Raw genomic sequence first — 12,283 nt, forward strand, 5'->3', positions numbered from 1 at the left:
GCTTGTCTTTGGGTCTGAGGTGAGTTTCTTGTAAGCAGCATATAGATGGGTCTTGCTCTTTTATCCATTCTATTACTCTGTGTCGTTTGATTGGTGCACTAAGTCCATTTACATTTAGGGTGACTATTGAGAGATATGTGCTTATTGCCATTGCAGGCTTTAGATTCGTGGTTACCAAAGTTTCAAGGTTAGTTGCTTTAGTATCTTACTGCCTAACTTAGCTAGCTTATTGAGCTGTTATATACACTGTCTGGAGATTCTTTTCTTCTCTCCCTTCTTATTCCTCCTCCTCCATTCTTCATATGTTGTGTGTTTTCTTCTGTGTTCTTTTTAGGAGTGCTCCCAACCAGAGCAGTCCCTGTAGGATGCCCTGTAGAGGTGTTTTGTGGGAAGCAAATTCCCTCAGCTTTTGCTTGTCTGGAAATTGTTTAATCCCACCATCATATTTAAATGATAGTCATGCTGGATACAGTATCCTTGGTTCAAGGCCCTTCTGTTTCATTGCATTAAATATATCATGCCATTCTCTTCTTGCCTGTAGGGTTTCTGTCAAGAAGTCTGATGTTAGCCTGATGGGTTTTCCTTTATAGGTGACGTTTTTCTCTCTAGCTGCCTTTAAAACTCTTTCCTTGTCCTTGATCCTTTCCATTTTAATTATTACGTGTCTTGGTGTTGTCTTCCTTGGATCCTTTCTGTTGGGGGTTCTGTGTATTTCCGTGGTCTGTTCGATTATTTCCTCTCCCAGTTTGGGGAATTTTTCAGCAATTATTTCTTCAAAGAGACTTTCTATCCCTTTTCCTCTTTCTTCTTCTTCTGGTACCCCTATAATACGAATATTATTCCTTTTGGATTGGTCACATAGTTCTCTTAGTATTGTTTCATTCCTGGAGATCCTTTTATGTCTCTCTATGTCAGCTTCTATACATTCCTGTTCTCTGATTTCTATTCCTTCAATGGCCTCTTGCATCTTATCCATTCTGCTTATAAATCCTTCCAGGGATTGTTTCTCTTCTGTGATCTCCTTCCTGGCATCTGTGATCTCCCTCCGGACTTCATCCCATTGCTCTTGCATTTTTCTCTGCTTCTCTGTCAGCATGTTCATGATTTTTATTTTGAATTCTTTTTCAGGAGGACTGGTTAGGTCTGTCTCCTTCTCAGGTGTTGTCTCTGTGATCTTTGTCTGCCTGTATTTTAACTTTTCATGGTGATAGAGATAGTTTGCAGAGCTGGTATGGGTGATCACTGATAGAGCTTTCCTTCTTGTTGGTTTGTGGCCTTCCTCTCCTGGGAGAATAGCGACCTCTAGTGGCCTATGCTTGGCAGCTGTGCGCAGACAGGGCTTCTGCTACCTGCCCATTTGCTATGGAGTTTATCTCCGCTGTTCCTCTGGGCGTGACCTGGCTGGGGCTGCTCCTCCAAAATGGTGGAGCCCCGTTGGAGGGGGAGCGGCCGGGAGGCTATTTATATCCGTAAGGGTCCTCTGTGCTCCCTGCTGCCCAGGGGGTTAGAGTGCCCAGAGATTCCCAGATTCCCTGCCTCTGGGTTAAGTGTCCTGTCCTGTCCCTTTAAGACTTCCAAAAAGCACTCTCCAAACCAAAACAATAACAGCAACAACGAAAGAAAAAAAAAAATGAAAAAAAGCGATTTTCTTTGTCCTCAGGTGCTGGTCCCAGGCACCCACTCACCGGTCCTGCCACCCCGCCTACCTGGCATTGGGGTCCCTGTCCCTTCAAGGCTTCCAAAAAGCACCCACCAAAAAAAAAAAAAAAAAAGGGGAAAACGCACGATATTCTTTGTCCTCAGGCGCCAGTCTCAGGCACCCGCTCACCCATCTTGCTGCCCTGTTTCCCTGGTATTGGGGTCCCTGTCCCTTTAAGGCTTCCAAAAAGCACTCGCCAAAAAAAAAAAAAAGGGAAAAAAGCGCAATTTTCTCTGTCCTCAGGTGCCGGTCTCAGGCACCCGCCCTCCGGTCCCTCCGCCCTGCCTCCCTGGCATTGAGGTCGCTGTCCCCTTAAGGCTTCCAAAAAGCACTCGCAAAAAAAAAGGGAAAAACGCAATTTTCCCTGTCCCCAGGCGCCGGTCTCAGGCACCCACTCACTGGTCCTGCCGCCCTGCCTCCCCAGTACTGGGAAAAATGCACGATTTTCTTTGTCCTCAGGCGCCAGTCTCAGGCACCCGCTCACTGGTCTTGCTGCCCCGTTTCACTGGTATTGGGGTCCCTGTCCCTTTAAGGCTTCCAAAAAGCACTCGCTGAAAAAAAAAAAAAAACTGCTCTGGTTTCTTTCCACCCGTGGGGAGCCAGGGGGAGGGGCGCTCAGGTCCCGCCGGACCGGGCTTGTATCTTACCCCCTTCACGAGGCGCTGGGTTCTTGCAGGTGTGAACATGGTCTGGATGTTGTCCTGTGTCCTCTGATCTCTATTTTAGGAAGAGTTTTCTTTGTTATATTTTCATAGATCTATGTGGTTTTGGGAGGAGATTTCCACTGCTCTACTCACGCCGCCATCTTGACTCCGACCCTCGTATTTGTTTTTATTTTTGTGTGTATACTTATTTGTTATATGAAACACCATGCTGAACCATACCAGATCCTGAGGCAAAAGGAAATATTAGCAATAATGACCACATTATTTAATTTTTTGATTTTTCTTCATGAAATTTTTGCATTAATTTTTATTTTTTAAATATTGTACTAAAATATCATTGATCTTGATGACTGAGTTTTTGGCATCCCCTTAACGTCACACCAGAGGCAAGTGCCTCGCTCCCCTCCCCTCATACCAGCCTTAGTTATCTGTCTCTCCCAATAAACTGCAAGCTTCAAGGGGGCAGGAATCATATCAGTTTTGCTCACTACTGCATCCATGGTGTGCAGCAGGGGAAAAAAGCCACAAATAAAATTTGTTGAATGACTGAATCAATGTTCAACTGTATCATCTTATTTCATCACCATAGTAGTTCTGTGTTTGGGTATTCTCTATTTACAGATGAAGACACTGATGCTTAAAGGTGTTCGCTGGACAGGCCAAAGTAGGTTCACAGTTAATTAGTACATGGCAGAGCTGGGATAGGAACCCAAGCTTCTGACTTTACATCCAGGGCTTTCCCAGCTCCTTGGCTTTGAATAGCCCATGGGCTTTGGTAATCTCGTTGTATTTATCTGCAAAGTAGGAATAATTAGCGCCTTATTTAATGAGCATTAAATAAGATGGCATGTGTCACTTGTTATGAGCATTAAATAAGACAGCATATTTTTCCCTGTCAGTTACCTAAAGGGGTGTTTGCCATATAAGAGATATGGAATATTTTTAATTTTATTGCTAACAAAAATAAACAACTTAGGTGAAAGAACCCTGGAGTTGGAGAGTGAAATCACTTCTCCTTCACTCTACCTCTGTGGAAAATGCTAGTTTTCCAGTTGAAAGAAGAGAGTTAGGCTCACTATTGCACTTCTATACTTGGCTTCCTGATGGGAGGCAGGCCATTCAATCCTGATTTGAAGTTGAGTGGCTTAGCTTCTGAAAGTGACAAAAACAGAATGAGAAACAAGATCTAGAGTTTTCACCTAACCCTTCCTGAAGTGGGAACTAACTTCCAGGAGCCCCCAGCTGAGCCTACTTTCCTGGCCCTTCCCTTCTCCTCATGCTTGAGAGGAACAGGGAGGGGGCTCTGTGTTACAGAGAGGAACTCTCCAGTGAAAGCCACATTATCTGTAAAATGTCTCCACATGTAGAGGAGGGAAGAATGATGTTTTATCTTCCAACAGTAAAGTCAGAATGAGTATTTCACAGGAGAGAATATGGTTTCAATCAGTTGAGGTTGCATGTGGGAGCCTCCTGGCTTCTCTCCTTCACCTTTTCTTGTGCCAAAATCTTTCTCCAAAAAGGCCAAACTAGGCCAGTGATAGAATTATATCCAGTGCAATGCTTGCCCTTGGGGTCAACTTCATAACCTCTAGATTGAGGTGGGTCTCATAGCAGACACCCAATAAACACATGTTGAGTGACTGATAAAACTTGAGTGTATAATGGACAACTTTACACACATGCTTACAAATTTACAGGCCCTCTAGTACGAGGCATCTGTCTTCACACATTTCTCCTTTGAATTCCCTTTCATGTTTTTCGTTTCACTTCTTGGTTCATTTGCTGTGACTCCTGCTGTCTTTTCTTTACATATTCTTGCATGTGGATGCACACACACACACACACACACACACACACACACACTCAAGAGCAAAGCGATGTGGAGGTATAATAGATCAATTTTACTTATACTAAAAGCAAACTGCAGACTGACAGTATAATGTACTCCATCAAAATTTCCTATTCTGCTGCTAGTTCAATTGTTAGAAAAGTGTAAGCAAGGGTTGGCTGAGTTTACTCCATTCTCTGAACAATTTGATATTCTGTATCATTTTAGGACGAATTTAGGAGTATCATGTTAGTTGAGGCATACTGGCTATTCAAACCTAAGTGAAGCAGACAGGGGAGCGTATATGTGGCTAGAAAGTAAATAGAGGGGAAAATGGAGTGAAAAGGTATATTGGCAAAGAGTGTAAAATGGATAAAGTGCAGAATGCAGTAGAGGCAACATAGTGTGAAGGAAATGCAGCATACTTATCTAGCCACCATTGCTAAAAGCAGTGTAATCTGGTAGACAAGAGACCCACTGTGTGTTTTATGTCCCAGAGAATACAAGATCCCAGTAACCATGGAGATGCAGTGGAGGGTTTTTAAAATAATGTGAAAGGGTGTACTTTCAGGTGGGTAAACACAGTAATGGGAATCCATATATACTGTTAAGAATTCCAGATTGATAGCATCATGGAGATCTGCCAGTGGGTAAGTAACTGCTCCAAGCCACAGGACCTGGCACCTGATGTAGGGCTGACTAGTAAGAGGAAGGCATGTATCAAATTGGGAAGGAAGTGTAGTGTTTTCTTTTATGAAAATGGTTCTTTTGCAATGTAAATTTTCCAGTTCGTCCCATCAGCAACAGATGGAATCTATTCTTCATTGATTGATTCTCTACCCCTTTGACCATTTGACTCATTTTGGAGAACGTGTTGTAAGTAGATGCTTGAAAATAACTTGCTCTTTGGGGTTTGTCTTATTTGTTACCATTCTTGGAACCCTGGCCATTGCCACCATGTGAAGTTCGTAGGCTAGTCTATTGCATGATGAGAGATGCATGTCCTTGTCACCCTTATCACCCAAGCCAATGGATATCTGCCAAACAACAGTAGCAGAACCATCTGACTAACAAGCAGCTGCCTGCAGTAAATGAGCAAGCCTGGCCAAAGTTAGTGGAAGAACCACTCAGCCAAGCCAAGTCCAAACTGCCAACACACGGAATTACATGCTAAATTAATGGTTATCTTTTTAAGCCACTAAGTTTGAGAATGGTTTGTTTTGTTATGCATCAAAAAATTACTGACATACAGTAGCAACAGATGGGTCACTAGTCCAGGAATTTAGGAACAAGAGTTCAGTAAATAGAAGAACTCAGTTTTGAGAACAAACCAAGAGGCCAATAGTAAGGACTTGAGAAAACAGGAGGACAGGATCTTAGAAACAGAAACAAATCAGTCATACTTGGGGACCTCACAACAGGGCTGGGCAGTCTTAAAAGTGAACTTGTTTAATATCATAACGTGGACTAAAATTCGCTAAGTGCCTCCAGGGTCGGGTCAGGATTGCTGGTAGGAACCTTGATTTTCTTTTCCTGCCTTCTCTTTTGTGCTTATTATCCAAAGCAGCTATTCCAAATCTTTCCCAAATTGTTTAGATTACAAGCCACACTTCGTTTCTCTTACTCTCTCACCTGATGATCTTATCCCACATGTCACAAAGAAAATAGAAGCAAACAAGAAATTAGTCAACATTCTAACACAAAAGGTACAGACTTAACCAACTGCATCCAGATTTGCCTACATTTCTGCAACATGATAGATGCAGCATTCTCTTCATGCCTGAAGTTAATCATTCTGCCCACACTCTGGATCCACCTAGACAACTTCTATCATTTATCTCTTTTCTTCACTATCTTCATTCTCTTTCCTTTTACTCAGTTTTTATCCATCATAATGGAAATACCCCAACAATTTCCATTTTAAAATGTCGCCCTTCTCCCACTTTGTTCTTGTGAGCACCCTATTTGTTTCTTCCCCTTTCTCTTAAACTTTGGAAAAAATCAGTATACGCTTATTGCTCATTTGTCTTCTCCCCATTTAGCTTCCAACTGTGATTTTTTTTGCTTCTGCCCTCAACCTTCATGAAATTGCTCTCCTCCAAAGCTGGCATATGCAATGACACCTGCCTTGGCATATGCAATGATACGACCTTGTTCTTTACTCTTGATTACATGTGCAAGGTTATGATAGTCTGTCACACATCCAGGTTTCCCTTAGGATATTGTCCTCGAAGTGAACTTCTCCAAGCTAGAGGATGTCTGCTCAGCCAATTATTAGGAATTGTCAACTGTGGTTTAAAAATTGAAAAGGACAGATTATATGGCTAGAGCTGGATTCTGGTTCATCATGAGGGAGTTACATGATACTGAGGTTCTTTATGTCTGACAAGTCAGAGACAAAGGATCCCCTTTTTAAGGAAGGACAGATCAGTACTACCATTAGTTCAATAATACTCCGTGGGTCTAAAGTCCAGGAGATCAGCATAGACACAAACACACACACCTACAGTTTAACTTGCCACCCCACTGGTGCCACCCTGTCCTCCTGTTTACTCAAATTCTTGTCACTGACTCCTGGTCTATTCTGGAGAAAACTAAGTTCTAATCAAACCTAGCAGGAAAAAAGAATGAAAATTGAGGGTATTTTTGTTTGTTTCCAGCTTCTGCAATTCAAGAAAATATATACACGGGGAATGGGACTGGCTACAGAATATTAATAAAGTATATCCAGAAGCAAATCTCCCTAAATATTAAAGTAAGTACTTAAAAAAAGAAAATAAGCAAGGTCCTTTAACCATTAAAATGAAAAATTCCAGCAATTAATAGGCAAAGCTAAAAGTAAACATATATGTTAAATGATTAAATGTAATGAATCACTCCAACCTAATAAAAGAAAAAGTCTTTCCAACTGGATAACAAAGCAAAACTCATACTGATATAAAATAAAAAGCACACACCTAAAACAAAGCTACTGAAAGATTGATAATCAAAGACTGCAAATATATACTAGGTAGATGCAAACAAAAAAGAAGGTGATGGTCTTAATATAAAATTAAATTCAAGTTAAAGAGCAAAGAGCACCTTACAATGTTAAATTTTCCGTCAATAAATATTAAAGTTATAGTAAATAATATCAACATTAAGAAGCAGTAAATATAAGAGATAAGGAGAAATTGGTAGAAACAAACTAGTGATGAGACTTTAATTAGCCTAACTATATAACTCTCTGAGCAGACAGACCAAAGGTGCATAAAACATTTCCCAAAATTAACCAAATGTTAGGCCACAAAGAAAATTTTAAAACTTTCCAAAGTGAAAATTTTTCAGATTATATCCTCTAAATGCAATATAATAAAATGAAATTAATACCAAGTCAGAACCAAAAAAGACATCTTATCAACTGGAAATAAAGCTCTTATAGAATTCCTAAAGAAAAGAGAAAACACAAATACAAATTACAGAAAATCTAAAACATGGAAGCTCCTAAAATACTACATATCAGAAAAATGAGATGACAAATAAAAAAGGGCTCATAGGAAAATTTATAATCAAATATTTATAGTAACATATAATAAAGAGTAAAAAGTATTTAACTTGAAAATTTGGAAAAATGTAAACAATGGGAAGTATACGAAGAAAATTAATAGAGAAAACGCAGACATTAGAGCTAGATAACAGATAATATATAAATCAAAGAGGTAATAAAAAAATAAATCCAAAGCTGATAGTTGGGAAAACACACAATGGTTACCAGTTATCCATTTTGCTTACTGAAGAAAAATGCGCAAACAGAAAAAGCACAAAAAATCACAAAATAAAAAATTGTGAGAAAATGATCAGACTTAGAGGAAAATAAAAGATTATAATATTCTTTACTTAATGCTACATAAACAAATTTTAAAATTGATTAAAATGGATATTTATCTAGGAAAATATAAATTGTTAGGTCTAATTCTAGATGAAACAGAAAATCTAAACAATGTCTGTGGAAGAAATAGAAATTGTCCATGAGCTATTTCTTCAAAAAATACTCTACATTCAAATGTTTTAATAGGGAAATTCTGCCAAATATTTATGGGGTTCCTAATTGTTCCTGAATATAGAAAATGGATGCATTTACAAATATTTACTTTGATTCAAAAACATATAAAAGTTGCCTAAGAAAAGAAGATTGTAGACTAAATGAATATATTAATATCAGTGCAAGAATGCTAAATTTAATATTAACAAATATAATGCAGGTTATTAAAGGACTAATAACTAGATGAGATTTATTCGAGAAATGCAAAGAGGGTTCCATTGGACTGAATTTAATATAATTAAGGGATTGAATGAGAAAAATAATAACAACATAATAATGTTAACATTTCTCTAGTGCTTTCTATGTACCTGGAGGGTACTTGCTAAGCAAAATAAGCCAGTCATAGAAGAACAAAAACTGCATGATTGCATTTACATGAGTATCTAAAATAGTCATCAAAATCATAGAAGTAGGGAATATAATAGTGGTTGACACAGGCTAGAGGGTAGGAAATATGGGAAACTGTTATTCAGTGGGTATAACGTTTCAGCTATAATAGATTAATAAATTCTAGAGATCTGCAGTACAACATAGTGGCTATAGTTAGTAAAATAGTACTGTGCACTTCAAAATTTAAAAGGATAGATCTAATGTTAAATATTCTTAGCACTAAAAATAAACAAAGGGACATAAGCAAAACCTGGGAGTTGTTGAATATGTCTACTACTTTGTGGTGATCATATCATGGGAGTTCACATATGTCCAAACTCATCAAATTGTACACATTAAATATGACATTTCTGTTTAATCAGTTATACCTCACTGGGGCTTTTTTAGGCTGCAATTGCATTATGTACTTTTTTGAAATTATTATCAAATGTACATTACAGAGGTTCAACAGTCCATCTCCCCCCTCCTCCCTCTTGGTAACCACTAATCATTTCTCAGTGTCCAAGAGTTTGTTTTGTTACTTCTGTTTTGTTTCATTTTTATTTTGCACAAATAAGTGAAATCATATGGCATTTGTTTGTTTCACCAAGCATAGCACCCTCTAGATCCATCCATGTTGTTACAAATGGCATTTTTCTTTTTATGTCTGAATAATATTCCATTTTGTATGTGTACCACCAGCAATGAAATTGAATCAATAATCAAAAAACCCCAAAACAAAATCTCAGGTTCAGATGGCTTTATAGACAAATTCTACCAAACATTTAAAGAAGAGCTAATACCCATCCTTCTTAAAGCATTCCAAAAAGTAGAAGAGGAAATACTTCCAAACTCATTCTATGAGGCCAGCATCACTCTAATACTAAAACCAGGCAAAGACACCACAAGAAAAGAAAATTAGAAACCAATATCCCTGATGAACACAGATTCAAAAATCCTCAACAAAATATTAGCAGACCAAATCCAAAAATACATCAAAAAGATCATCCATCATGATCAAGTGGGATTTATTCCAAGGATGCAAGGAATAAAGCTGTTTTTAAAAAGAACAGAGAAAGGATGCCCATTCTCATCACCATTGTTTAACATTGTTTGGAAATACTAAAAAAAAAACAGCAATGAGACAATAGAAAGAAATTTAGATTGTAGAAGTTAGGAGGAAGATAATTACTGTTATGTATAGAAATATTGTTTACCTGGAAAACCCAAAATAATACATTTTTTAAAATTTTAAATAAGAAGATAAATTTTAGGAAAGCAGCAGGAACCCTCCAGACCAATCAGTCCCCAGTCACATGAGTGATCTGACATGAAACTAGCAGTACAAGTGCCTAGCTGAGCCTGGTCCAAATTGTTGACCCACAGAGATGTAAGCAAATAAAGTACTTCAATGATTTGTTATGCAACAATATATAACTGATAGAGTATATGAAAAATGTGATACATTAAATCAGTGAAGAAAAGATTCACTATTTGATAAATCTATTTGAAGAATTCGGTAGTTATCTAGAAGTAGATTCATTCTGATCCATACCTTATATTTTACCAGGGTTAATTCCAAATGAAGAATATATTCAAATTAGGAACATGAAACCAAAAAGTGCTACAAGAAATTATGGGAGTATTTTTATAACAATGAAAGCATGAAGAAGAGTATTCTAACTATATACTAAACACATAAATCATAACAAAAAATACTGATAAGCTTAACAACACAAAAATTAAAGCCTATGTGGCAGAAAATCATTATGAGGAAAAAGAATCTAAAGAGAAATTATAAATTTGGGGAAAATATCTTCTACACTAATCTCAAAGGACAAATTTCATTAATATAATATAGATAAAAGAGCTATAAAGTTGTTATTTAAAAATGAATAGGTCCAATAGAAAAATGGAAAAAAATTATTTTAATATACATGTTACAGAAATGGAAATACAAATAGCTCTTAAACATATGAAGATACATAGATTTTTCCTATGGTAAGAAAATGTTATTTAAAGATTCACTACTATGCTATTTTTCACTTAAGTTGTGCAAAAGGCAAAGTCTGTTAACAGTATGCTGGCAATTATGGAGAAATAAGCACTTTCTTAGATTGCTTTGAGGAACACAAATTGGTAGTAATATCTATCAAAATTGTAAATGCATGGAGAACTTTATTTATTGAGATTTATCCTATATAGAAACATTTACATTGTGTGAAATATGTTAAAAATTAGTAATTTGATCATTTTTCCACTTGTAAAATAATGAAAAAGACATAAAAGCTCAATCACTAGGAGACTGATAAATATGGTATGTTCTTAGAATGGGATATTTTTTAGCCATAGAAAAAGGAAGGAAGCTCTTTATGGATTAATAAGAAACCTATACAAATCTATTACTAGAGATAAAGTAAAATATGGAACATCCCAGAACTGTACTTATGGTCATGACAGAAGAGATTATATCCACATATATGCTGGATATATAGAAAATGTCCTGGGTGTCTTTGGGAGAATCCTGAAGAAACTAACAGCTGTTTACAGGAAAACAACTGGGTAGTTGGGTTTCAGGGACAGGAGAATGAAATTTTATGGAGTCCTCCCTAATGTTTTTTGACTTTTAACCATGTAACTATATTACCTATGGAAAACGTAATTTAAATAAATTAAATAAAATATGTATATATCTATTTCTACATTTATGTATATGGAAAGCAAAGAGAAAAAATATGAAACAAAACCACAATGCTTCTGAAGAATGATAAAGCTGTGGGGGTATTAGCCTTTCTCTGTGTTAAGACTTTTAGAAAGAATTATTATGATAGCATTGTATTGGTTCACAAATAAGCAAATGGATCAATGAACCAAAACAAAGAGTTCAGAAGATCTGCACTGATAGTGACACTTGAACTGTAACAGATAAGTGGTGCTGGAATACTTGGTTTCCCACATAGAAAAAAACTTGAAATTGGCTCCCTACTTCCCATTATATACAAAAGTCAATTGTAGATAAAGAATATTTTCATGCTGTTGAGATAGAAGATGACTTTTTAAAGTACAAAAAAAATGGAAGTCAAAAGAGAAGTAATTGATACATTTAACTACATTAAAATTAAGAACTTTGGTTCATCAAAATTCAAAACATAAAAGTAAAAAGCCAACACACACACAAACACAATCTATAAGTCAATAAGAAAAAAATAAATCAAAAAGATGATCAAATGTAATGCACAAACATTTTACAGAAAAAGAAATAAGACAAATGGCCAATAAACACGTGAGCAGACAGAGTTTTACTAATCAAGCAAATGCATATTAAAGCTGCAGTGATATCCCATTACACTCACCAGATTATCAAAAACTAAGCTGACACTCACTTTAGAAAGAGTATGGAATACTGAGAACTCGTATATTGTTGGTAGGAGAGTAGTTAGATACAAACATGATGGGACGTAATTCAGCATTACCCAACAAAGTTAAAAGAGCACATATCCTGCAACATAGCTAATCCCACCCCCAGGTACACATTCTTGGGAAACTTGCCTCTATTTTTTTTTTTTTTTACTATAAACTCATGAGACCAAATTTATTTCCAAGTTATTATAATGATTCTGAGTGACAAGGGGATTGTGGCA

This window comes from Manis javanica, chromosome 4 (assembly GCF_040802235.1).
Source record: "Manis javanica isolate MJ-LG chromosome 4, MJ_LKY, whole genome shotgun sequence".
NCBI lineage: Eukaryota > Metazoa > Chordata > Mammalia > Pholidota > Manidae > Manis > Manis javanica.